Source organism: Mchenga conophoros, linkage group LG23, assembly GCF_057382185.1.
Source record: "Mchenga conophoros isolate Kocher_MC1m ecotype Shallow Benthic linkage group LG23, M_conophoros_male_GT1.1, whole genome shotgun sequence".
Classification (NCBI taxonomy): Eukaryota; Metazoa; Chordata; class Actinopteri; order Cichliformes; family Cichlidae; genus Mchenga; species Mchenga conophoros.
The window spans coordinates 32,994,019-33,020,413 of NC_140547.1; the positions used below are offsets into that span (position 1 = coordinate 32,994,019).

Sequence of the window (26,395 nt, forward strand, 5' to 3'; positions counted from 1 at the left end):
AGAAAGGACGAGAAGTTCTGCTAGCCACAAGGGTCTCAGAGTAAAGCTGCTACTCCCCTACATTAAAAGCAGCCAGCTGAGAAAGTTTGGATATATGACTAGCAAGCCTCCTGGATGCCTTCTTTGTGAGGTATTCCAATCATGTCCTACAGGGAAAAGGCCCCAAGTCAGATCCAGGACCTGCTGGAGAGGTGATATTGCTTGGCCCAAGTGTCCCGAGCTGGATGAGGTGGTCAGGGAGAGGGCAGTAAGGTCTCTGCTGACACTGTAACCTGGATTAGTGGTAGAAGATGGATGGATGGATGGATGGATGGGTGGATGTATATACAAACATTGTTCAGGTATATTGATGCCTTTATCCAAAGCCCTCAACAAAACAGTGATTGCATCAATTATAATTCTCAGAATTTCACTGGGTAATCTTCCTCAAGAAGATCACATAGCTCTAAAAATGCTCCAGCACTTTAAAAAAGCAAAATGACAACAAAAAACAATAGATTAAAATCATATACATATAGCAGGTAGAAGGTTTGAAGGATTCATTACGGGGAATATAAGACGCCTTTTATTGGAATGGTTAGAGTTTGTATTCACAGGTGTGGAGAGTGAGATACATTTGGCTCAGAGTCAGATTAAAAGCACAGTTCTTTTTTCTTTTTTTTTGCCTGTCCCGTTTGGATCTTTAGCCATCAGAATTGTTGTCTGAAGGCCAAGAAAGATGCCAAGTGGATTTACTTTATCAAGTGGATCATCATGGCCTTGCCTTATTGGTCCATTTGATTGACCTTTATTATAATTATGTATTTATTTTATTTTCGTTTTTTAAAGACGGGACAGACATGACTGGGGGATAGGAAAGTGAGAAAGAATGAAAGAAAGAGAGGGAGAGAAAGAAAAATAGAGGGGAGAAGAGATGGTGAAAAAGGGGGGAAGAAAAAAGAAAGAAAAACAAAACACCTGGATCACCTGTACGGAGATAAAAAACCAGAAGGGAAAACAAACAACAAAGAGCAACATAATAAAAACAACACCATCACAATAAACTAGCTAACAATAGATAACAGTAAATACTTTTGTAATTTCACCTGTTGAGAATGAAAAAAGAAAACAAGCAGAAGAAAACGAGAGCAATAGAATAAACAACATCACGATGATATATGGGAATATAACTGTAAATACTAAATATTAAACATTATTGTGCAGCACATAAGATCGACAGCGCACAGTGTGCTTTGAGGTAGGAGCCAAAAAGGGTGTAGTTTGTGTGTGTGAGCACCCGTGTGTACAACTGTGAGCATGAACGCGCTTGTTTTTAAAAGGTTCCTTCATGTAATGATCTGCTAGAGGGTTTGGGGAGCTACAGCCCCGTCCACCAGGGCATGAAGCAGGTATGGAGGAGATCAAAACTCCAGACATCCAGAGGCCCTCAGAACACAAGAGACCAAGGAAGACCAACAGAGGGGCAGCCGCGCCACTATCCCGGAAAGAGCTGAGGAGAGCCCCAGATGAGGGGTCACTCAGCAGCCGCCGAGCAGAAGCTAGAGGGGCTTGCAGTGACGTGCCCGTGAGCTCTGTCGGCAGCCAGCTGTGCCAGAGTGACCGAGCCCCAGGCCGAGAGGCCAAGGGCACCCCACCCCCGAAGTGGCCCGAGCAAGCCCCAGGCTCCAGGCCCCGATAAGCAGCCACCAAGGGGTGAGCCGGTGTGTACCTAGACGCCCATCCCCGGACACAAAGAACCACCAACGCACCGATGTCTGAGGGCGTCTGCCACTGGTAGGGGAAGTGGTGGGGGAGATAGGCCTCCATACCTTGGAGGACCTGGGATGTCCCCAGAGAGGTGGCATCTGATACCCAACCTGACATATGGACACAGACAAACAGGCACACACAGATACAAACATCCATTCCCACCCTCATCTCTCATATGCAATTACTCAACACTCACCCAACATGGAGACAGACATAGAGAGACACTGTACACACAATCACACTCCCCAAGCGTACTCCAAGCCCCGGGTCTAGGTACCCTTGCCCCTGGAGGGGTAAACTGCACCCAGACCCAGGTGGTGCTACCCTTTTCCCTGGGGTGGGGAGAAGCAGACCGCTCCGATTCCGCAGCAGCAGGGAGGCCCCACATTCCAGACCCCCGCTCCAACAGGCCGCAGAGAACGGGGGTGTGTGAAGACTCCAAACCTCCCTCCGCCCACTCATATATGGTGTTGATGCATGTGTGTTCTAAGGTGCCTTTAAAACCCAGGAGGGTTTGAGAGGTGGGCAACGACGCCAGGGGTGAGGTTGTACACCCTGATGGTCTTTTGGATTGCGTGTAGCGTGCCCACCCCCAAGATCCTATATGTATGTGTTATGAGAGCGTGAGTAATGTGAATGTCTAAGTTGTGAGATAAAATTGAGGCACAAGAAGCCAGAAGGGGACAGAAGGGGGGGATGCCTCCCCTGCACTCTGGTGATACATCTTTACCCCAAGGCCCTGCATGTGTGGGTGATTGTGGTGGAGCAGGAAGAGGGAGGCAGCTGGAGATGGGGAGGGAAGGAAGGGAGGGGCAGGTGACCCCTCCCTGGGGCCAGCTCACCTGCTGACCCCAGTAGGCACCCCCATACTCTGCAACCTGCCAGGGAAAGGGGGCCCAGGCCCATCTGGACTGGGGCCCAGTACAGCAGCGCCGCCCGGCCCCACAGAGCCCGGGACAGCCTACCCAACCCCACCTCAGAGAAAACTGCACCCACCCCGTCATCCACTCATCTTCCAGACTATACAAGACAATAGACGTCCAGGCTGAGATCTTCCTCCACTTCTCCTATATCTCCCCCTCCTGCAGAGTGAGTTCCTGAAGAGAGGAGAGCTCCTGCAAGATGTAATAACCTCCCCCACCAGTTGAAGAGCCCCCCAGGTGGCTCGATGCACCGGCAGCACCCTGCGCCAGGACTGGGCCCCCATACACCCACCCACAACACACCAACCAGGACCCAAGCCCCCGAGGCCCAGCCAGAGCCCCAGCCCAGAGACGGAGCGCCCCCAGAACCTCACGCCCGTCCGGGCCCACCGAAGGGCAGCCAGGCTACCAGGTCAGTAACCCACGTCCGTCAGCACAGACCCTCCCCTAGCCCCGCTGCACGCAGCCACGAGGAAACCGTCACCTAAGAGCCAACAGAGCCCTTAATAGGCCATGACCGCTACCCCGGGTTGAGCCCTCCAAGGAAGATGTTCCTGGGGAACCCCCCGACGCCCTAAGCCTATCTCTACCCCCAACCAATCACAACAGCGAAGGTGGGACTAAACTATGACCCCCCACCCCCACTAGGTGATGGAGCTGATCAAAGGAGCCCAGAGCAATTGATCTGATGTGGTGGCAGAGGCTGTATCAAGACTAATGTAATCTAATAGATAATAGATTTCTATATTGGTTAGAATTAAGATTAGTTTTATTTTTCCAGTTCATGAGGACTGTTTTCTTGGCTATGCATAGGACAGTGAAAACCATATGGGCTATATTCTTTTCTGTAGTGACATTATCTAAGCTGCCCAACAAACACACTAAAGGGGAAGTTGGAATGTTACATTTCAGACACTTTGATAAGTCCTCACATATCTCGCGCCAAAACGTCTGAACTGGTGGACAGAACCAAAGAGCGTGGATATAATTGTCCGGTGAGTTGGTTTGGCAGTGTGAGCAGTTGTTGGTAGACGTAAAGCCCATCTTGAACATCCGATGACCTGTACAGTGCACTCTATGTAGTATTTTGTATCGAATTAATTGAAGACTGGGATTTCTAATTAGATGAAAGGTTTTTAAGCAAATCTGAGACCAGAAGTTTTGGTCTAAGTTAACTGATAAATCCGCTTCCCATTTTGCAATAGGAAGTGATATTGATTCATCTGTTTTAGAAAGCATTCTGTATATTTTGGAAAGTAATTTGGGGGTTTTAAGATTAAGAAATTGAACCACACTTGGTGGTGTTTGTAGTTAAACTTGACCTGGTTTAAATTTATTTTTTACTATGGATTTAATTTGTTGATATTCTAAAAATCTTTTCTTGTTGAACCCATATTGTGTAACTAGTCTGTCAAATGAAATAAATTCTGTTCCTTCTGATATATGTTCTAAATATTTGATTCCTTTACTACTCCAATCTGAAAAGTTTATCATATTATTGTTTTGTAATATGTCAGGGTTTTCCAGATAGGTGTACGTTTGCATGGGATTAATGAAGGCTCCATCAATTTTAGAAACTCCCACCATGCTGTCAGAGAAGAGCTGATGTTGACGCTTTTGAAGCATTCATGTCGTTGGATGTTTGAGCTGATAAATGGTAGATCTGAAATCGCTAGATTATTGCAAAGTGCTTGTTCTACATCTAGCCAAGGTTCATCTAAGAAGGTATGTTTTAGCCATCCTGAGATAAACTGAAGCCTGTTGGCTAAGAAGTAGTGCTGAAAGTTAGGTAGTTCTAATCCTCCTTTATCCTTGGTATTTTGTAGTAGGGCTGCTCGATTATGGCAAAAATGATAATCACGATTATTTTCACTGAAATTGAGATCTCGATTATTTGACGATATTTATTTAACCCTTTAAGACCTACCATAGAACCAAGTCTGCCAGAGCTTATATTATGTTTTTACATGTTGTAGTGCCATTTGTGGGAGCATTTCAAGTTGCTATACATCAATACAACTGTTATAGCCCATATTTTCATAATATGTATGTATTAAGTCCATAGTAACTACATTAATTGCAAAAAAGTGCAATAAACTACAAAAGAATTGAAAATCGTTTTTGTTTTTTTTACATATATTTCTATTTGGAGAAATTTAAGAGGTTTATCCCTCAAAACTTTAAATACAAAAAAAGTTGCAAAAAATAGTTTACAACAACAGGAAATTTAGTTTGAGTGTCTTCATAGTTTTATTTTGGATATACAGCAATTTTTATATACTGCAGGAAAAACGAAAAACAATCCTATGATGCAAATTTGCAAAGAAAGCAGCATGTGCATCAAAATAAACTATTTCCAGCAGTGCAATTCGAGTTCTAAGCATCCCAGCAACTATTCAGAAAAGTCAAACATGACTTATAAAAACACCAGTACAGGCTTTTAAGGCCTACAAGTAAAAAACTACATTTTCTGCGAAAATGACGTCACTTCCGGTTTCGGGCAGGAAATGGCGGACATGCGATAGTTAGCGGTGACGTCTGTTTCAATGTGGGAAGTGTTATGAACAGCTGATCGGATCGGCAAAGCGTGTTTCTGGAGTATTATGTTTTTGTTCCTGCAAACGCTTTTTATGCAATTTTTGCAAAGCTATATGTGGAAGGAAACCGTGACTTAGGACAAGCTGATGGCATAAGATTTAAGTTTCATATGCAAAAAAATTATTGCGCTAGCTTACATGGTTCAGGTTCTACAGGGATTTAAAAATAGTTACACAAAACGGAGCGTGCTGCTCTGACCGGCTTTAAAGGGTTAACAATAACAATGTATTGAATAATGACTTTAAAAAATAATATAAAACAGTGTGCAAATACTGATAACAGTGCAAATGTTTGCAATATAAGAAATAAATTAAAAATGTAAACATCTATGTTTAGTGAACTTTGCAGTGTTGCTCTGTGGTGCAGCTACGACACCGTAGCAAAGTTTACACACTGTGTCTACTTGATCCACGTCTGACTCCGCGAATCCATAATGTTTCCACACTACTGAAGTTTTTTTTTTTTTTTACCTCTTTTCAACCAACAGCAGTCACTCTCCTCTCCAAATAACTTCTGCTTAGCTTTCCAAGCATCCCTCGGGTCCTCTTAATTGTTGTGACGCGTGTTCAAAATGCAGAGAGGTGCGCTCGATTTGCCACACGGAGCAGCGCGAGAGTAAAGCATGAGGGAGGGGCTAATAATCGGCTCAGTCATTTTTAATGATCGTTGAAAGCCCAGATCGTAATCGTGATTAAAATTCGATTAATTGAGCAGCCCTATTTTGTAGTGTTTTTAAGCTTATACGTGGGGGTTTATCTTTCCAAAGGAATTTGGACATGTATGAAGCTAGAGATCTGAACCAATCTTGTGGCGGTTTAGTTGGGATCTTTGAGAATAAATAATTTATTTTTGGTAAGACCATCATTTTTATAGCGGCAACCGCTATAAAAATTGATATGGGTAGACATTTCCACCTAGCCAGATCGGCTTCTACCTTCTTTAAAAGTGGGATATGGTTTAATTTAGTTAGATCTGCAAGCTTGGGAGAAACATTAATACCCAAATATTTTTCCAATTGCAGTGGTGTAGAAGAAAAATTATGGAAGGAGCAATTAATCGGAAGGACTGTAGATTTTGACCAGTTAATTGAGTAATCTGATATTCTTGCAAAAGAGTTTATCAATTCAATCACCCCAGAGATATTGGTTTGTGAGTTTTGGAGAAAAGTAACACATCATCCGCATAAAGGCTGATTTTATGTTTCACGTTCTTGCATTTTATGCCCGTAATTACTGAATTCTGTCTAATTGCTGCTGCTAGTGGTTCAATAAAAATTGCAAACAGTGAAGGGGAGAGTGGGCATCCCTGCCTGGTGCCCCTCAGGAGACAGAAGCTGGAGGATGTTTGGTCATTTGTTTTGACACAAGCTGTTGGGGAATTGTATAATATTTTTAACCAGTTAATGAAAGAGGATCCAAAACCAAATTTGTGTAAAGTTGCAAATAGAAATTTCCAGTTAACTCTGTCAAATGCTTTTTCTGCATCTAAAGAAAATATTGTAGTTTCAAGGTTTTTACTGTATGAGTAGTCTATCAAATTAAGTGATCTACGTGTATTTGTTGATGAGTGCCTACCTTTTATGAAACCAGTTTGGTCAGGATGAATTAAGAGGGGGGTTATTTTCTCCAGTCTCTTTGAGAGAGCTTTGCAGATTATTTTAAGGCCTACATTTATAGGGGATATTGGACGATAGCTTGAGAGATATACAGGGTCTTTGTCTGGTTTTAGCAGGAGATTAATGTTTGCAGAATTCATATTTGATGGAAGTCACAGTTCTGTAGTAAGATGTGAGTCACAGCTTGAGGCGTGCTTGTAAATACATTCACATAATAAAGCAGCAGGACACACACACACACACACACACACACACACACACTACTCCGAGGGAGATGAAATACACAGGTAGCTCAGACTAAATCTAATTTCTGCCTGACTCTGCACACTGAGCCTGTCTGCCTACACCTGACATTAAACAGCCATAAACTCTGTGGAGTGGAGAACAAATATATAGCTTATAGGGCTGGGCCATATTATACCGTTCACGGTAATACCGGTATAATGTTAGGCAACGATAGGAAAATGAAATATCGCGATAGAATGGGAGTAAAACGCGCATGCGCAGTGCCTTTGTTTTCATACGCACATGGCCGATTGTTGAGTGAAACAGATGAACCAGAATTGGTTTGTAAAAATGGTGCAACTTCCGTGATGTGGAACTGGTTTGGTGTTTGTCCGTCAGATACACAACAAAGCACATTTTTTTGCAGAACATGCAAGCGGGCCGTCGTTATTGTCGTATTTGTCGGACTAAGATGCTCTTAAATCTGGGAGTAATCTGGGTCCTAAACTCCGTATGCTTCAGGTCAAACAACACTGCAGCATCACTTAGAGTTAAAAACTGTCTAAATTCTTTCATCTTTAATAAAACGATCAGCATTGCTGCTTTACCAGGTGTAACTATAAAGTTTAACTTCCAGGCATCCATGAAAACAAAAGTTATTACATTTAACGGAGTTAGAAGTTAGCAGGAAGCTAGCGGAAGTTAGCTCGCTAGTTTCGCTAGTTACCTAAGCATGATATTGCATGTTCTGACTGAGAGATTTCTGAAAAAAATCAAACGTACAGCTCTGCTATCACTTCCAACATAAATGAAGACAGGAAACTAAACAGCAGTGACGTTTGTAGGGTTACTGAAGTTGGGCTAGCTGGTATATAATGATGTGCTACGTGATCGCTAGCGACACAGCTATGTTAGCATAACATAAACAGTGAAGCTGGAGGACGAACACTAACACTTTTCCACTTATAAAAGTTAACGTGAAGGTTCTTCATGGTTAGAGACAAATGCAATCGCATGGCAGGATGCTGTAAACGGACCAAACTTCAGTCAGGAGAACAACTGAGATAATCCATCCACAATACGAGGTTAGTCATTAATATACTGCAACAACATGGGAATAGAGCAGCTGCCAGAGAATTCAACATTAATGAATCAATGGTACAGAAGTGGAGGAAGCAAGAAGAATGAGTTTAATAAAGTTTGATTTATCTGACTGCTTTGTTTCGCTTAATGTGCCTTATAATCCTGTGCACCTTATGGTCCGAAAAATACGTACTGCACACTGCAGTTTAATGTTGCAAAGCACCTCTTTTTAACTTCAGTGGATATTATACATGGTTATGCTCAGGATGTGTCAGCCCATTTCTACTGGAAATGCCTTTTGGTTAAACTTTCAGCAAGGAATTTGCATTTGCACTGTTACATTTTTATAAAGCTTTAATGTACATAAAAACCAGCTTCTTGTTTAAGTGAAAATAAATGGAAGGTTGTCTTTTTGCGCTAGTAATGTTGTGGAGTTGTATTTTGTCTCGCATCAATTATATCGTCGGTTATATCGTTATCGCAAATTTTCAAATATATATCGTGATAAATATTTTTGGCCATATCGCCCTGGGCCCTGTGCTTCGTACGTCGCTTACTACATCCAAGATCAAATGAAACATCCAAGACCAAATCATCGCGCTAACTCTGAGCTCGCTATTCCGGTTCCCCAAACACACCTGTTGTTGACGATTAGTATAGCTGGATGAAGTAATGTGAGATCACTGGGTGGCCCAACAGGGGCTACGCATCGATAGTAGAAACATTGATCGGCAACCCTTTGATTGGTCGGCGAAAATGTCGAAGGAGCGCGCTCGGTATTTTTCGGCAGCAGAGCAAGAACTCTTGAGTGAGGGATTTCAGGAGTTTCAGAGTTTAATTAAAACGCAAGGGAACACTGCAAAGGCTGCAAAAGCAAGGAGAGAGGGCTGGCAGAAAGTTGCTGACAAATCAAACTCGTAAGTAATTCAATAATAACAATAATAATGGAGTGGATTTATATAGCGCTTTTCAAGGCACCCAAAGCGCTTTACAATGCCACTATTCATTCACTCTCACATTCACACACTGGTGGAGGCAGCTACGGTTGTAGCCACAGCTGCCCTGGGGCAGACTGACAGAAGCCAGGCTGCCATATTGCGCCATCGGCCCCTCTGGCCAACACCAGTAGGCGGTAGGGTAGATTTATCATATCACACCATATTATCCAATATTATATTACATTATATTATATTATAATATGTTATATTATATCCCCTTTCACATTAGAGCCACAACAGGACCCACTAGAACATGGGAACAAGTAAAAGTGAAATATAAGAATATTCTACAGAATGGTAATATTTATCACTTATACTGCTTTTCGTCTCTTGGAAAGAGACCCTGAAATAATCTGTTTGTTTGTTTATAACAGCAACCAAGAAAAGGGCAGAGCAAAAAAAGACAGGTGGTGGTCCTGCACCCCCTCGTCAACAAGTTGGTTAAGTGAATAATACCCTCACGGGAAAATCGATATCTCTCTATGAGCACACTGTCGCGCTGAGCTAAAGGATCCTGTCTGTCCCGCAATATACGCTGAATTCTGAGGACTCTCCTTATCAATCTTGCACCTTCCGCAATGGGTTGCTCGCGTAAACGGACAGGATATGACTGCGACAGACTTCCCAAATCCACCTTCGCTTTTATAGCCGTGGTCTCTCATCTTGATTACACGAAGTAATTTACAATTACTACTCTGAAATATGAATTACATCTGTAATAATCACATACATGTAATAGAATGTTAATAGTACATTTCCCTTTTTTAGGGAATGACCTGTATGTATCTGTGTGACATCAATAAAAGGATCAAGTGCTGCATTATCTTTAGTTACATTGATGTTATTTATTTATGGTGAAACAGTGGTGGAATATCGCTGTTGCTTTCGTATAAATGAAGCGGACATACCTGCGTGGCCGCGATCTAATCCTGTTTACATAAAGTAAACCTGCTCCCCAGCAGGTTTACGCTTACGGCTCTGTTGCTATGACAGCAAGTCCCGGATGGGCTTCGGGGAACCGAACGATCCAGGATCACGCGAAATCGTCAACAATCTAATCCAGCTAACTCACTTAGCGCGGTACGAAGAACAGGCCCCAGCTCTAATATCTGGCATAAAGCTAACACAGCATTTCATAAAAACAACATCAGACCAACATTCAAACATGGTGGTGGAAGTGTGATGGTCTGGGGCTCCTTTGCTGCTTTAGCACCTGAACGACGTATTCAGTTACTCTGCACGTTTGGACAACTTTTGTTGTCTCATATTAAAATTAGGTGACAAATATGCTAAAAACTAAGAAATGAAGATGGGGGTAAATACCGTTTTCCACCACTCTATCCTAGGTTCAGTCCAAGAATAACAACGTGACGCTGAAAATAAACACAATAGCTAGATTTTCATCTAAATTTCAGTTTACAAAGAGCACTCTTTGTCTGCTGTCTAAAGGATAAACAAAGAAAATGATCTTTGAGCTATGTTACAATGCCAAAGTCCTTTTAGTTAAATTACATACATGTGTTCACTGAAGCCGGTAATAATCAGATCTTGCCATGCTGCCAGCTTTTATTGGATGTGATGGGAAAGGGGCAGCTACGCAGCACTGTGTAGCTGGTGGCTGACAGCAGATGTCTCGTGGCCACAGAGGAACTCTGCTCTCAGATGAAAGTATGTTCTTGGGCTGTTTACGCAAGGTTGTTTGTTTCCATTCCCACTAATGTCTGCTGGGTGTTTATATTCTATGTATGTGCTCAGGTTGTTGTACCTGTTAGGTTATATTAGACTGGAGTGTATATAATCTTTCTACCATTTATTTTTCAGAGTTTAGTTGATGGGTTTGAGTCACTTAATTGAACGATATGTTTTCACAAAGCGCACAAAAGGGCCTTGTGAGAGTCTATACCCTTCATGCTTGATTGCAGTGATATAATATAGCCCCTACTCTTTTCCCACTGCTTGCTGCGGGTGTTTTCGAGGGCAAACAGACAAGCCGGCAGCTCAGCAGGGGTCTTGGATTACTGTGAAGAATCTGTCGGGTTGCCTCCCTCTTTAAGAGAAGGGATTCAGCTTTTTTTGCATGCACTGAAGCAGGAAATAATCGATCAGCTTTTAACCCGGCTGATCCTTCCCGTGCCTGCACTCAGACTGAACCTGGACCACGCTCTCATTTAACCCAATTAATCCCTCTTGAAGCTGCGTGCCCTCACTGTTAAGAGGATTAAACCAGGTATTGGAAATGCACCTGCGACATGTCCAGCTCACTTAGCGCACATCATTCAGTAGATGTAGTCTGCAGGAGAGCACTAGGTTGGACCACTTAACCAAGGTTGGCAAGCTGTTGGCTGAGCCACCAGAATAAAGTTTTTTTGGTTTTATAGTTGCTTTTGATTTGGAGAAAACCTTTTTTTAATACTTTTAGGTAGAAATTAAGAGTAGTTAGAGTAATTTTGAAAAAAATTCCTAGTATTTACACCTCTGAGTGTTAGCCACTAGTAGCCTCGGGTAATGCCTGTTTTCCTACAGAAAATGTTCCTGTGATCATAAACTGTATATAAAAGACAAATATAGCCACTGTGACTTCATCCATTGCTTTCTGAAGTCTTAACATTAACATTTTGGTTGCTGCCATGCTGGTTAAAGCCAGAGGTTGACCATATGGCCTGATTTAGACTTCTCTGAGGAATCTTTGTTGAGCCTATGATGTAACCAGCAAGTGGCTGATGTCATTGCAGGCATTTATGCGTGTGCTGGTGCATTGTGTTAATTACCATGAGGTTGTGTCCTGGTGTTTTATATGCGGTGCTAGCCATGATAAAGACCAATATAATGCTGGGACTAATTTTCTTTCTGGGTTCCCACTCCTTGTTGTGGTAAGTTTTCCTCAGGGGCAAACATATTTATCCCTCAAGTTTTTCCACATCTTTGTATATTCAGTTATATCCATTCCGATAGTTTCAGCAATCTCCCTCCAGGAACCTGCAGACATTGAGTCCTTACATTGATGCTATGATTTTTATTCCTGTATTGTAATAGTTGCAGACGTGTAGTTACATTTCTACATTCCTTCAAGGCACTGTTGCAGATCTTTTCCTGTTAGAAGGGAGTTCTTTTACTACACTGTTGCCAAGTGTTTGCAAATAGGGGATTTTTGGCTCATTGGAGTTCTCGCTCTTATAAGGTTGATCTTATAATATACAGGCCCCCTTGAGATGACTGTTGTATAGATTTAACATAGATTTTGACAACTACACGTAATAAAACAGATGTTTTGGCTATTTAGTTTGGTTTTTGGGTCTCTATAGTAGCCATAATGTGGAAACTGCATTTTGCTGTTTTTCCTAACACAAGTCCTGAATCGCTTTGGGTTTTTTGTACAGATTAGGCAAATGGGATGTAACATTTTGAGCTTTAAAAGTGCTTTTAGTCAAACTGTATTGAGTTTGGGCTACACCAAGCTAGCTGTTTCCACCTGATACTGTCTTTATAGTAAGCTACTCAGCTGGTGACTCCAGCATTAGCTTCTATAGGCATGACGAGTATCTCGTCTTAGACTCAGCAAGAAAGAGGGTGGGTTTATTTAAAATGTTAAACTGCTCCTTTCAAAAGTTGTGTTGACTTGTCATTTTAAAACTTTACCCAAGATCGATACTTTGATGTACTACTTGTTACTCAAATCCCTGCTTGTTGAGAAGAGCTCTGGGATTTTTCTTTTTACCTGTTAAGTCTGGCCAGTAAATATACTGGAAAGAACTGGTATTGATCTGTTGGAGGCAGAAATTACATCAAAAATTGGGGCTTATGGAAACCCTACTTCTTCTATGTGAGTCCATGACAGAATACTGCATGCATGGGTAATGCAGCAGGCTGGCAAGACTGCAGAGAGCCAGTTGAGGGAGGATTTGTCATCATGTGAGGATGATTCAGACATTTAAAAATGATTTACAGGATTAGCATATCCAGATATGCAGTTTTGCAGTCCTCAAAGTATTTTTAGGGATCAATGACAGTCAGACAAGGATGCATTCACACAGTCACAGATGTGCTGACACCATTCTCCTTCGAAATGGGTCACACTAGATGTTTAGAGTGTATTTTTGGAACCAGAAATGTGTGTGTGTGTGTGTGGTCCCCATTAAGTGTTAGATAGGGAGTGTAGTTTGTGCACTAAACCTGGCTAAGTGACTCCTCTGCCTGGAATTTTGAATGTGGAATAACAGGGAGACAGTTTGTTCAGTTTCTCATCACCTTCAAGCCGACTGGAGCCATAAATCAGCCATAAATCTTTGTGTTTGCGCTCCAAGCCACTGCTCAGAGTTTCAGTGCAGGTTTCGATCTAGAAACTTTTGCAGCTTCAGACTAGGGCTTGTCAACGTGGAAACAGTCTTATCATAAAAATTCTCATATCAGTTGATAATCGATCCATCAATATATGCTATGGTTTGCATAATTCCCCTATATATATATATATATATATATATATTTATATATATTAGGGGTGCAACGATACACAAAATTCACGGTTCGGTTTCACGGATACTTTGGTTTCACGGTGCGGTATTTTTTCGATACAAAAAAAATTGTTCATGCCTTTTTAATTTGTCATTTATTAAAATTATAAATATATATTTTAACTCAAAAGTACAGTTTTTAAATTTAATGTTGCTGAAACAACAAAGGGATAAAATAATAAATCTATCTGATCGAGAAATCACTCATCTTTGGAAAAGAGAGTTTATTACAGAGAAATGTCTCTTTCCAAAATAAAAGCTATACTATACGCTTCTTCTGGGCTATATTCTCAGCAGCATATTAAACATATCAGGTCCCCATAAGGAGAATCATGTGCTAACGGCTGTCTAAATGACTCGGGTAAAGTTTGTAGCATGCGTGCTTGTTGTTTTTGTCTGCTTCCAGTAGGATGCTGTCGGAGTAAATGTGCAGTCATATTCATTGTGTTCCCACTAGTGCTGTCAGCGTTAATCTCATTGAAATGACGTTAACGCCGCAACACGGCAATTCTTCGTTCACGAGCTACCGCAGATCGCCCTGTGCCTGGGGCTGGACGACCAACATGTTAACGAGCTAACTGCGCTAACACCTAGTTCCCACCAATGTAACTGAGTATTGCGTGACACATCCAACATACTGTTTTACTTTAGTCCATGATGCGCTTACCTTCAGGGTCATACGTAACATGAAAACCAAAATAGTTCCAAGGCTGCACTGTCGAGCGCAGATCCACTGAGCGCTCAACACAGACAGCATCGTCAGAAGGAAAGTTGATAAAATAAATGAAAAATTTAGTATTGTTCGATACATATGCATACTACATATATATATATATATATATATATATATATATATATATTAGGGGTGTAACGATATTCGTATCGATATTGAACCGTTCGATACAGTGCTTTCGGTTCGGTACGCATATGTATCGAACAATACAACATTTGTAATTTATTTTATCAACTTTCCTTCTGACGATGCTGTCTGTGTGGAGCGCTCAGTGAATCTGCGTTTGACTACTCCGCTGAGGCTGCACTGTCGAGCGCAGATCCACTGAGCGCTCAACACAGACAGCATAGTCAGAAGGAAGAGCACAGGGCAAGCTAGCGAGACAGAAGTTAAGCTCTCCTTGCAACATGGACCTCCCCCACTCTCATTCAGATCTGGCGTTTGGAATTATTTTGGTTTTCATGTGACGTATGACCCTGAAGGTAAGCGAGTCATGGACTAAAGTAAAACAGTATGTTGGATGTGCCATGCAATGCTCAATTACATGGGTGGGAACTAGTGTGTTAGCGCAGTTAGCTCGTTAACGTGTTGGCCGTCTAGCCCCATGCACGGGGCGATCGGCGGTAGCTCGTTAACGGAGATTTGCCGTGTTGTGGCGTTAAGGTCATTTCAACGAGATTAACCTGAAAGCACTAGTGGGAACACAACGAATATGACTGCACATTTACGCCGACATCATCCTAGTGCAAAGACAAAAACAACAAGCATGCTACTAACTTTAGCCGAGTCATTTAGACAGCTGTTAGCACATGATTCTCCTTATGCTGCTGAGAATATAGCCCAGAAGAAGCGGATAGTATAGCTTTTATTTTAGAAAGAGACATTTCTCTGTAATAAACTCTCTTTTCCAAAGATGAGTGATTCCTCAATCAGATACAGCGCTCGCAAAATCGCTAGCCCGACGTCCTGGGCCTAACGATTTTTTTCAGACGGGCTACCCTGCCCGTCGGGCTATTGTAGGAAGGAAAAATATATGTCAATGCTTTTGCATTCTTTCAGAAATGTAGCTGGGTAATTATGTCATTGGCATCGGTGAGCCACTGTCAATATGTGACATATTGAAATCGCGTTTGAATTTGCGCTTGTTTTTTTGCTTTCACTTTGCAATCGTGCGAACTGTGTATAGAGAGCGACAGCACTGATCTGTGAGTGATGATAATTTGTGCACCAATTCCTCTGACATCGTCTTATTAATCGTTAGCTTACTATGCAAACATGACAAGTGAAATCTCCCGCAGCAAGCTTAAACATGTGAGAGGTTGATCGCGCAGAGAATCGCTGAGCTTATGTGAGTCCGTGTGTAAAAGCAGCAGGATATATATTTTAGTTCTGCTGAGCCAAATAAGACAGGTCAGGGTGAAGAAGTGACAGCCAAAGAAAAGCTTACCACAAAACGGAGAAGTTATGACAAATGAGACTATAAGGCAAAAAGAAAGTGCAGCTTTCAGGCAGGAATCGAACTTGCGATCCTCTGTTCCAAAGGCGTGTAGTCTAACCACTACGCTACTGACCAACCTGTGCACTGCCTGGATTGATTACAAGAAGGCCTATGACTCAATGCCCCACAGCTGGATACTGGAATGCCTAGAATTGTACAAGATCAATGGGACTCTAAGAGCCTTCATCAGGAACTCAATGGGGATGTGGCGTACAACACTAGAGGCCAACTCCAAGCCCATAGCACAAGTCACCATCAAGTGCGGGATCTACCAAGGAGATGCTCTGTCCCCACTGCTGTTCTGCATAGGCCTGAACCCCCTCAGTGAGATCATTAACAAGACTGGCTACGGATACCGACTACGGAACGGAGCAGTTGTCAGCCACCTCCTGTACATGGATGACATCAAGCTGTATGCCAAGAGTGAACGAGACATCGATTCACTGATCCACACTACCAGGCTATACAGCAATGACATTGGAATGTCGTTCGGACTGGAGAAGTGTAGTCGGATGGTAACAAAGAGAGGGAAGGTAGTCAGAACTGAGGGGATTGAACTACCAGAAGGCAACATTGCAGACATAGAGGACAGTTACAAGTACTTGGGGATCCCGCAGGCGAATGGGAACCATGAAGAGGCCACTAGAAAAGCTGCAACCACCAAGTACCTGCAGAGGGTCAGGCAAGTCCTGAGGAGTCAGCTGAATGGTAAGAACAAGATCCGGGCCATCAACACGTACGCCCTGCCCGTGATCAGGTACCCTGCTGGGGTAATAGGCTGGCCAAAGGAGGAGATAGAAGCCACTGACATAAAGACAAGAAAGCTCCTTACCATGCATGGAGGGTTTCACCCCAAGTCCAGCACCCTGAGGCTGTACGCTAAGCGGAAGGAAGGGGGCCGGGGACTGGTGAGTGTCAGCACCACAGTCCAGGATGAGACAACGAACATCCAAGAATACATTGGGAAGATGGCCCCAACTGACCGAGTGCTCAGTGAATACCTCAGGCAGCAGAAACCCAAGAAAGAGGAGGGAGACGAGGAACCATCATGGAAGGACAGGCCCCTGCACGGTATGTACCACCGGCAGATAGAGGAGGTGGCTGATATCCAGAAATCCTACCAGTGGCTGGACAAAGCTGGACTGAAAGACAGCACAGAGGCACTAATCATGGCAGCACAAGAACAAGCTCTGAGCACAAGATCCATAGAGGCTGGGGTCTATCACACCAGGCAAGACCCCAGGTGCAGGCTGTGTAAAGATGCCCCAGAGACAATCCAGCACATAACAGCAGGGTGCAAGATGCTAGCAGGCAAGGCATACATGGAACGCCATAACCAAGTGGCCGGCATAGTGTACAGGAACATCTGTGCCGAGTATAACCTGGAAGTCCCGAGGTCAAAATGGGAGATGCCCCCAAGGGTGGTGGAGAATGACCGAGCTAAGATCCTGTGGGACTTCCAGATACAGACGGACAAAATGGTGGTGGCTAACCAACCGGACATAGTGGTGGTAGACAAACAGAAGAAGACGGCCGTAGTGATCAATGTAGCGGTTCCGAATGACAGCAATATCAGGAAGAAGGAACACGAGAAGCTGGAGAAATACCAAGGGCTCAGAGAAGAGCTCGAGAGGATGTGGAGGGTGAAGGTAACGGTGGTCCCCGTGGTAATCTGAGCACTAGGTGCGGTGACTCCCAAGCTAGGCGAGTGGCTCCAGCAGATCCCGAGAACAACATCGGAGATCTCTGTCCAGAAGAGCGCAGTCCTGGGAACAGCTAAGATACTGCGCAGGACCCTCAAGCTCCCAGGCCTCTGGTAGAGGACCCGAGCTTGAAGGATAAAACCGCCCGCAGGGGCGTGCTGGGTGTTTGTTTATGGCATTGTCTTAGATGATGCTTGGTGTTACAGTTTGTCCCCCACCAAGTTCGGTAACACTGTTGCTCGAGTTCATTAACATTTTCTGTTGTCAGTTTTTCTTTGAACCCTCTCGCACTCCTAACATGTCTGTGTGACTGCAGTACCTCAAACGTTAGTGCATGTGCTGCTGCCAGCAACTCCTCCTACGCTCCGTGCATCAACCTAACGTGATGTGGCTTCTGTTTTATTCCAACCACCTAATTGGTTTGGTGTCTGTCAAAATATGGATGGATTGAGTTCTACTGACTTTATATTGACCATGTCTCATACTTCAATTGAGGGGAAGTAATTTTGAAGTTAGTGTCTTTATTGTTTAATAAAACCATTCCAGGACACAGCTAGGATATGGTATGGAAGCCTGGATGGATGCAATTATTCAGAATCAAAAATATTTCTCATGGTTCACCATAACCAAAGCACCACATCACTTGTTATGTTATTTGAGGCTGGTGTCACATTAATATCAGCCAAGAGTTAATATAAGCTATTAGAGCAGGGCGATATGGCCAAAAATATTTATCACGATATATATTTGAAAATTTGCGATAATGATATAACTGACGATATAATTGATGCGAGACAAAATACAACTCCACAACATTACTAGCGCAAAAAGACAACCTTCCATTTATTTTCACTTAAACAAGAAGCTGGTTTTTATGTACATTAAAGCTTTATAAAAATGTAACAGTGCAAATGCAAATTCCTTGCTGAAAGTTTAACCAAAAGGCATTTCCAGTAGAAATGGGCTGACACATCCTGAGCATAACCATGTATAATATCCACTGAAGTTAAAAAGAGGTGCTTTGCAACATTAAACTGCAGTGTGCAGTACGTATTTTTCGGACCATAAGGTGCACAGGATTATAAGGCACATTAAGCGAAACAAAGCAGTCAGATAAATCAAACTTTATTAAACTCATTCTTCTTGCTTCCTCCACTTCTGTACCATTGATTCATTAATGTTGAATTCTCTGGCAGCTGCTCTATTCCCATGTTGTTGCAGTATATTAATGACTAACCTCGTATTGTGGATGGATTATCTCAGTTGTTCTCCTGACTGAAGTTTGGTCCGTTTACAGCATCCTGCCATGCGATTGCATTTGTCTCTAACCATGAAGAACCTTCACGTTAACTTTTATAAGTGGAAAAGTGTTAGCGTTCGTCCTCCAGCTTCACTGTTTATGTTATGCTAACATAGCTGTGTCGCTAGCGATCACGTAGCACATCATTATATACCAGCTAGCCCAACTTCAGTAACCCTACAAACGTCACTGCTGTTTAGTTTCCTGTCTTCATTTATGTTGGAAGTGATAGCAGAGCTGTACGTTTGATTTTTTTCAGAAATCTCTCAGTCAGAACATGCAATATCATGCTTAGGTAACTAGCGAAACTAGCGAGCTAACTTCCGCTAGCTTCCTGCTAACTTCTAACTCCGTTAAATGTAATAACTTTTGTTTTCATGGATGCCTGGAAGTTAAACTTTATAGTTACACCTGGTAAAGCAGCAATGCTGATCGTTTTATTAAAGATGAAAGAATTTAGACAGTTTTTAACTCTAAGTGATGCTGCAGTGTTGTTTGACCTGAAGCATACGGAGTTTAGGACCCAGATTACTCCCAGATTTAAGAGCATCTTAGTCCGACAAATACGACAATAACGACGGCCCGCTTGCATGTTCTGCAAAAAAATGTGCTTTGTTGTGTATCTGACGGACAAACACCAAACCAGTTCCACATCACGGAAGTTGCACCATTTTTACAAACCAATTCTGGTTCATCTGTTTCACTCAACAATCGGCCATGTGCGTATGAAAACAAAGGCACTGCGCATGCGCGTTTTACTCCCATTCTATCGCGATATTTCATTTTCCTATCGTTGCCTAACATTATACCGGTATTACCGTGAACGGTATAATATGGCCCAGCCCTACCAGATATAATGAAAAATTTATAACATTACAAAAAGTTCAGCTTTTTTTTCAAATCAATTAAATAACCCTTTCCAAATTTCTCATCCATTTCTTTATATTGTGCTTTCTGGGAGCTTTTAGTCTACTTCACTTTGTCAGACAGGTTCTAATTAAGTGATTTCTTGATTCAACAGGTCTGGCAGTAAACAGGCCTGGGTGTGGCTTGTGAAATTGAACTCCGCTTCCCAAAAACTGTGGTTAATATTAATAAGCAAAGCAATTACACAGGACCAGCTAGGCTTGGATAGCTTTTTTTCCTTTAATAAATGAAATCATCATTTATTCACTCTGGTTATATTTATCAAATATTAAAATTAGTTTGATTACGTGAAACATACATGAAAAAAAAGAATAAGAGAAATCAAGAAGAGGACAAGTGAGACCACCCAGTTTTTAAGCGAGGGTTCTTCTGACTGGCTATGGTTTGAAAACTGTGATTTCAACAGCACATGGGTGAAGCTGTTGATTCACAACCAGAGCTGCGTGCCAGAGGCGATCATATCAGGGATAGCTGCTCTAACCGACATCGTACAGATCCAAGAGAAGACAAAAAATGTACAAAACAGTCTGAAGCCTGAGCTTTTGTTGCATTAGGATTCACGTTTTATGAACATAACATGGTAAAGGTATGCTGACTAATAAGGGGAAGCATAATAGATTCACTTTAAAAAAAAATGCATAGTATGTATTTTAATGAGAATGTTGTGGTTTGGAAGGCTAAGATAACTTCCAGGGAAAGTACTACAATGAATATGTAATAGTTATAATAGCAGACGTGCAACACGAGCCACAGTGAATATCTTCCAGCCATTGTAAGACGATGCTTATGGACTGATGGACGTTTGTTCGTGGTGCAACAAATCTAAAATCCAGAATGCAAACTGTGACTCAAAACATCTGGAATACTGTCTGCATCTTGCTCTGTAGCAGGCATGCCATCGTTAATGTCCGGTTAAATTATGCTAGTCTGCTGAAAAATGTAATATTTAAAGATGTAATTTATTTTTTGTATATGCAATGAAGTAAGTAAACTATACAAACATGTTACGTGTTAATTCTCATACAAATGCCATCACATATCCTGTGCCTTTTCACAAACTAGAGTTCACTTAGAATAGAACTAAGGGTCCCCGAAAAGGTCATTTTCAGTCTGGGTGTCTAGTCCTGAGCAGACCTGACTGACAGCTTCACAGCAACCAACCTGAAAGAAAAATATGTGATGTTTTAATACATCAAATTGGAAGCACTTAGTAGTTACAGCTGCATCTTGAGGGGATTAACAATTATTTGTGAGACTGACATTTGTGAAGCTGTTTACGGAAACTCCAGGAAGCACACAGCTCACTCACAACCTACCAAATTACTGGTCCCATAGCACACAATGAACTTTTACAGCAACAGACGAAGAGACATGCAGCCTGTACAGAACCTGTTGTTTTCATGCGGGCCGAAGTCACTGAACCAACAAGGTGATTTGCTGCAAGCTGATTTCCTCCTAAACCACGAAGGCATGCTCATTATACGAGTAGGAGCCAAGTTAGAGGCAGAAATGGCACTTTCCAGTGTTGAACAGCAAATTAGGCATTTAATGAAGCAGCCAAGATTATCTATCGTGTTTTCATTCAAAACCTCCTTTCAGGCAGCCTGCTTATCCGTTCTTCCCCTTTACAGAGCAGGAGTGCAAAGCTCTGTGGATCATTCACACCCAGCGCTGATTAATCCTGAAATCCCACAGCCTTTTATGGCAAATCTTTGATTCCTGCACTGTTTCAACCCTAATTTTATACTCAGTAACACTCACTTTGCTTTAAAACAACAAAACCCAACTGAACCACAAGTTTAAAAGGTCGAATGTTCCCGGCATATTGGTTGAAATGATTAGGGCCAAATCTGTAGTGAACATCTCATCTCTGAGTGATGCAGGTTTGAGGAAATATACTCAGGATGCACAGAAGTATTGACCAAGTATCAGTATTTGATGCGGGTAGAGAGGTATTTACTGATAACAGAGGTTTATGTGTTGCTCCTCATCAATGTTGTGCTTGATAAAGGTCAAAAAAATGATGTGATGACACGCTGACAGACTTTCTAACAGGTGGATGAACATCTCCATCAGCCCAGACTGTCACAATTTGTGCATCCCTATAAGACGTTATTAAGAGCTAATTATGTATGTTCTTCAGCATGTGATGGCCTTAGTGCTAAACTGGGGATTATCACTTAGTTATAAAATAACTGGATAACCTGACTTTTGACATAATCTCTACACAAAGATGTTTTTGTCATTCATTACAATACAAATTAGCATGCTAGTTGCTCCCCAACATCAGCACGCAGCTCATTCCTTCTCCCTCGCCGCCCTGCTCCATAGCCACAAGGCCCTCGCAGCACTGCCTCTATTACCACCATGATAAAACATCTCCCTTCGCTGTAATAAGACCCAAGCAGCTCCCAGTTCAAAGTACCGACTTCACTTCACTTGGAGAGAAGGCAGCTCAATGACGGCTGCAGTCATGAGGCGTGCCGGGACACGAGGGAAGCATGTCGCAGTGGAAGTCTGGCCCCGGTCACAAGCTCGCTGTGTTGTCATCTATGACTGAGCAAATGAGGGCCATTAATTCTGTGGAATTCAATCAACATCCCCAAGTGTCATGAAAGTGAAGCCCAGAGAAAACCACTGAGATGAAAACAGAGCCAGAGAACCAGCAGCAGACACTTACAGACTCCACGAGCATTTCATATTTGGAATCTGAGGATTTCTGACTTCACACTTTTTCAACGTGCACATTTCGCGCTGCTGCAGAGTGGCAGGCTCACTGACACCGACTCCACACCTTATGCTTGATTCACAGCTGGCCTTTACCTGTTGCAGTTTTGTGCCGGTGTTACTAGGCAACCGCAATGAGCTGGTCCTCGGTGGTCAGTCAATAAACTGACTTCTGATGAACGCAATAGCTACAGTCAGATTATCTAGTTGATATGAAGCTCCTGGTTTATACAATAGGGCTGGGCAATATGCCCTCAAACAAAATCGTGATTAATGGAACATTTTACAGATTGGTGGTATTAGCTTTCGATTCACTTTTGACTCTATTCAATTCAATTTTATTTATACAACACCAAATCACAACATCAGTTGCCTCAAGGCGCTTTATATTGTAAGGTAGACCCTACAATCATACATACAGAGAAAGGTCCAACAATCATATGACCCCCTATGAGCAAGCACTTCGGCGACAGTGGGAAGAAAAAACTTCCTTTCAACAGGAAGAAACCTCCAGCAGAACCAGGCTCAGGGAGGGGCGGGGCCATCTGCCGTGACCAGTTGGGGTGAGAGAAGGAAGACATGATAAAGACATGCTGTGGGAATGAATGAAGTGCCCAATCCTACTTTAAAAGAATTTTTAAAAACTATTTACATCTTGAATTACACAAATTAGCTACTGGCAACTGCTCCCTCCTTTTTAACAGGAAGCAGCCCTTTTAAAAAAAATTCTGTTTTCAAAGTGCTTCCCTACATTAATATGCCGGTCAAAAAAAAAAGTTTCAATAGGTTATGAAGGAGTAGTGAACTTCTTCATTTTATCCTGTCAAAGCAAAATAATTCCCATTATGCAGAATGAAAATCAGATGTTCTGCTAATCTTCGGAAACGCAAGCCTCACTGATGTGAGACTTTAAATATATCCAATTTAGGATCCTCTTCAACCCCATTTTGTCTCACACTTTAAAGAAGCTGTTGTAAACGAGAACAGTCACTACAAAAGGCGTTTCTGTTTACACTTCATCTGGTTACCTGTGTATCTGACATTGCTCCAGGACAATCGTTTAAACTGATCAGTTACCTCTTTGTGATGTCATGGCTTTGTAAGACAAGGGGGAAAAAAGACCACACATATGAGAGGTTTGCCTTCAGGGCTTTCAGTCAGCAAGATAAGCAAGATAAGCTTTTCAAAACATGGTTATCATTGCGAAAGGGACTAATTTGACACAAACCATAAGCTTTCCCCAAAACTCACCGAGTCGTTTAGAGGTCTCATAAATAACTACAGTATTTTCTTTGGTTTGTTTTCTTCCAGGCAGAATAGTGACAATAAGTCTCAAAATGTCACTATGAATTATTAACTACATTTTAAATATTTTATTATTTCAACCACTGGACATGTGAAAATGCCAGCATACTTTAAAAAAAATCATTTCACAATCATTATTGTTGTACTAAAAGCAGTAGAAAAGTAAAAAGAATTTAAAAAAAATCACTCCACCTTCACATGAACGACATAAATTAACATGATTACACAAATCTTATTTTTCTTAGAGAAAGCCCTGTTTCCTCTATGATTCTACTTGAACAGCTCGTGTAACTATTTAAATAGAAGCTATTCAGCACATCACATTATACTGCAGCAGTGCATGTAAAGTGGCTGAGCCTCTTGTTTATCAGAACCACCCCAGCAATGTAAGGAATTCTGCAGAGCTCACTGATTTCTAACCAGCTAATGCAATGCCTAGAGTTCATGGTTATTTTACAGAAGTAATTCTGATGTCAAGCTTAAGAATTAGGTCCAAATATGCTGTATACACAGACGCACTGTCAAACACACATTTTACATATGACAGACAGACCATTGATAAGCTTTAAGGAAACCAGAGACACTGTTCTAGAGCAGGAAATGAAAAAGAATCCATGTGCACTGTGAATATAAAGTCCTTATGATGATGAGGGTCTTACATAATTTATGGAGAGGAAGCTGTTGTCACAATGTAATGTCGGTCAGGGATCTCACTGCATCACTCATGCAGCTTTTATTTAGACAGATTTCAGAAACTGTGTGAAAACATCAGCCTTTATATGACTGACTGTAATTATATATAAAACTTTTTTATTAAGGCTAACCAAGTGGTTAGTCGTTTAACAAGTACTTCAGCAAGTCTAAGTGCCACAAATCTGTTGTTCTGCTCCGTTTTGTATCATTTATTACAGTTTGCAGTCTTTGGCTCATAGTAATGAGCTTTCTTTTTTTTTTTTTTTTATTACAGCAGCTGATAATTAGATGCTACCCTGTCTAAACTAACATGGCAAAGGATGGCCTGGTGTGTTTCACTGGAAATTAAAGTTTCTGTCAATCACACACTGGCCTGTAGACAGAGCAGGCAACCACTGATGATGAAAGCAGCTCAACAGAAACCATTACAGGTTATTAATTAGAAGTCACCTAACTTGCACGTGCCACATAAGCACCTGCTTAACTTAATTTAGACTTTTTTTCCCCTCGTGGAGTATTTTAGCAAGTCACACACGAAAGCAAAAGCTACCTAGCCTAAGCCTACACGAGGGAAAGTGATACCATTTAGCTAAACAGAAGTCATGTTTCGGTTTGGTGGAGCTGCTGAGCAAGGTTACCCGCCCAACCTCTACCTGTGACCCGGCACGCAGGCGGACCTATAGTGGCAGGAAACTCCCCGGTTTTACCGTGGCCTCGGACGCCCCCCTCTTGCTCTCCCTAACCTCTGTAGCCCATATTTACGACGAGCTGAATACCCAAAGCGTGCTGCAGTGGTCACAGGCGGGCGAACTGGGTGTTTTTCGGTTTACTGGTTGCTTTTCGAGGCTTGAGGTGTCATTATGTATCCGTCCGCGACAACTCTGCCGCCGCAGGTTACAGTTAACAGCTGAGCTGCGGTGCACCAGCCGGGGTTATGCGGATCCAGCCATCCGTATGAAACATAGTTCACTTTTCTCTCTCTCAGTAGCTCTGGGAGTTTGTGTTTGAGAGAGCGACAGTAATAAATATGTATATCTACTCGATCCGAGACGATTAGAAACTCCAAACTGCGGCCAAATATGAACAAATACGGGTAACTTTCCGAGTGTGGATTTGTGCGTGGGTCTGACCGCAGTTTAAGGGTATTGAAATTAAGTTAAAAATATTTCCTTTCATACAGGTAGGAAAAAAGCAAGGGCGTGTTCCCAAGTCTTTCTCTAAAAACACACATTCAGCGGATAACTGCCTTTGTTGTCTGTATGGAAAAACAGGTAGGCACGCTAACACACATTTTTGTAGGCGACTGGAATCAAGACAGGACGTTATAGGCTATAAGACTGAGCTTCACACACTGCTGAGCCCGCACACTAACATCTGCAGAACACACATGGCCGACACAATCTCAGGTGTAATTAAATCATAACTCACCCTTTATCGCTGGGGATATCATTCCCGTGGTTGATAATTTATCCAGAGGTTATAAAATAGTTTGCCACACAGCACACGGTAAGCTACAGTAGGAAGCAGCCCTTGGTAACCGTAGGAATCACCCTGGCAGTCAGGAATTTCACAGGGGGCAGTGCTTCTCGGCGTGAGGGGGTGCAGTGCGGATACATGGCGCTAGGGGGGTGTCTTTGCCCCCAGTTTGCCACTGCAAAGATCACAGAAACACCGAATTAAAGTGAACCTGCTGCATAAGCCGTTTAATAATATATAAGATATGAAGGACCAGAAGAGTCGAAATAAAGCATTCGATAACGAACTGTGCAATAAAAAATGCCTTAGTAAATTCCTGGATAAGTAATGAAAT

General features: G+C 42.3%; 1 protein-coding gene across 2 annotated transcripts in view; it reads right to left on the bottom strand.

Moving 5' to 3' along the window:
• Positions 1-26,149, bottom strand: part of LOC146547665 (vang-like protein 1) — a 76,309-nt gene extending 50,160 nt beyond the window's left edge. For both annotated transcript variants that reach the window (XM_085263865.1, XM_085263864.1), the window contains exon 1: positions 26,014-26,149. The gene's annotated coding sequence lies outside the window, so the exon portion shown is untranslated. The remainder of the gene's footprint in view (positions 1-26,013) is intronic.
• Between the last annotated feature and the right edge of the window lie 246 nt (positions 26,150-26,395).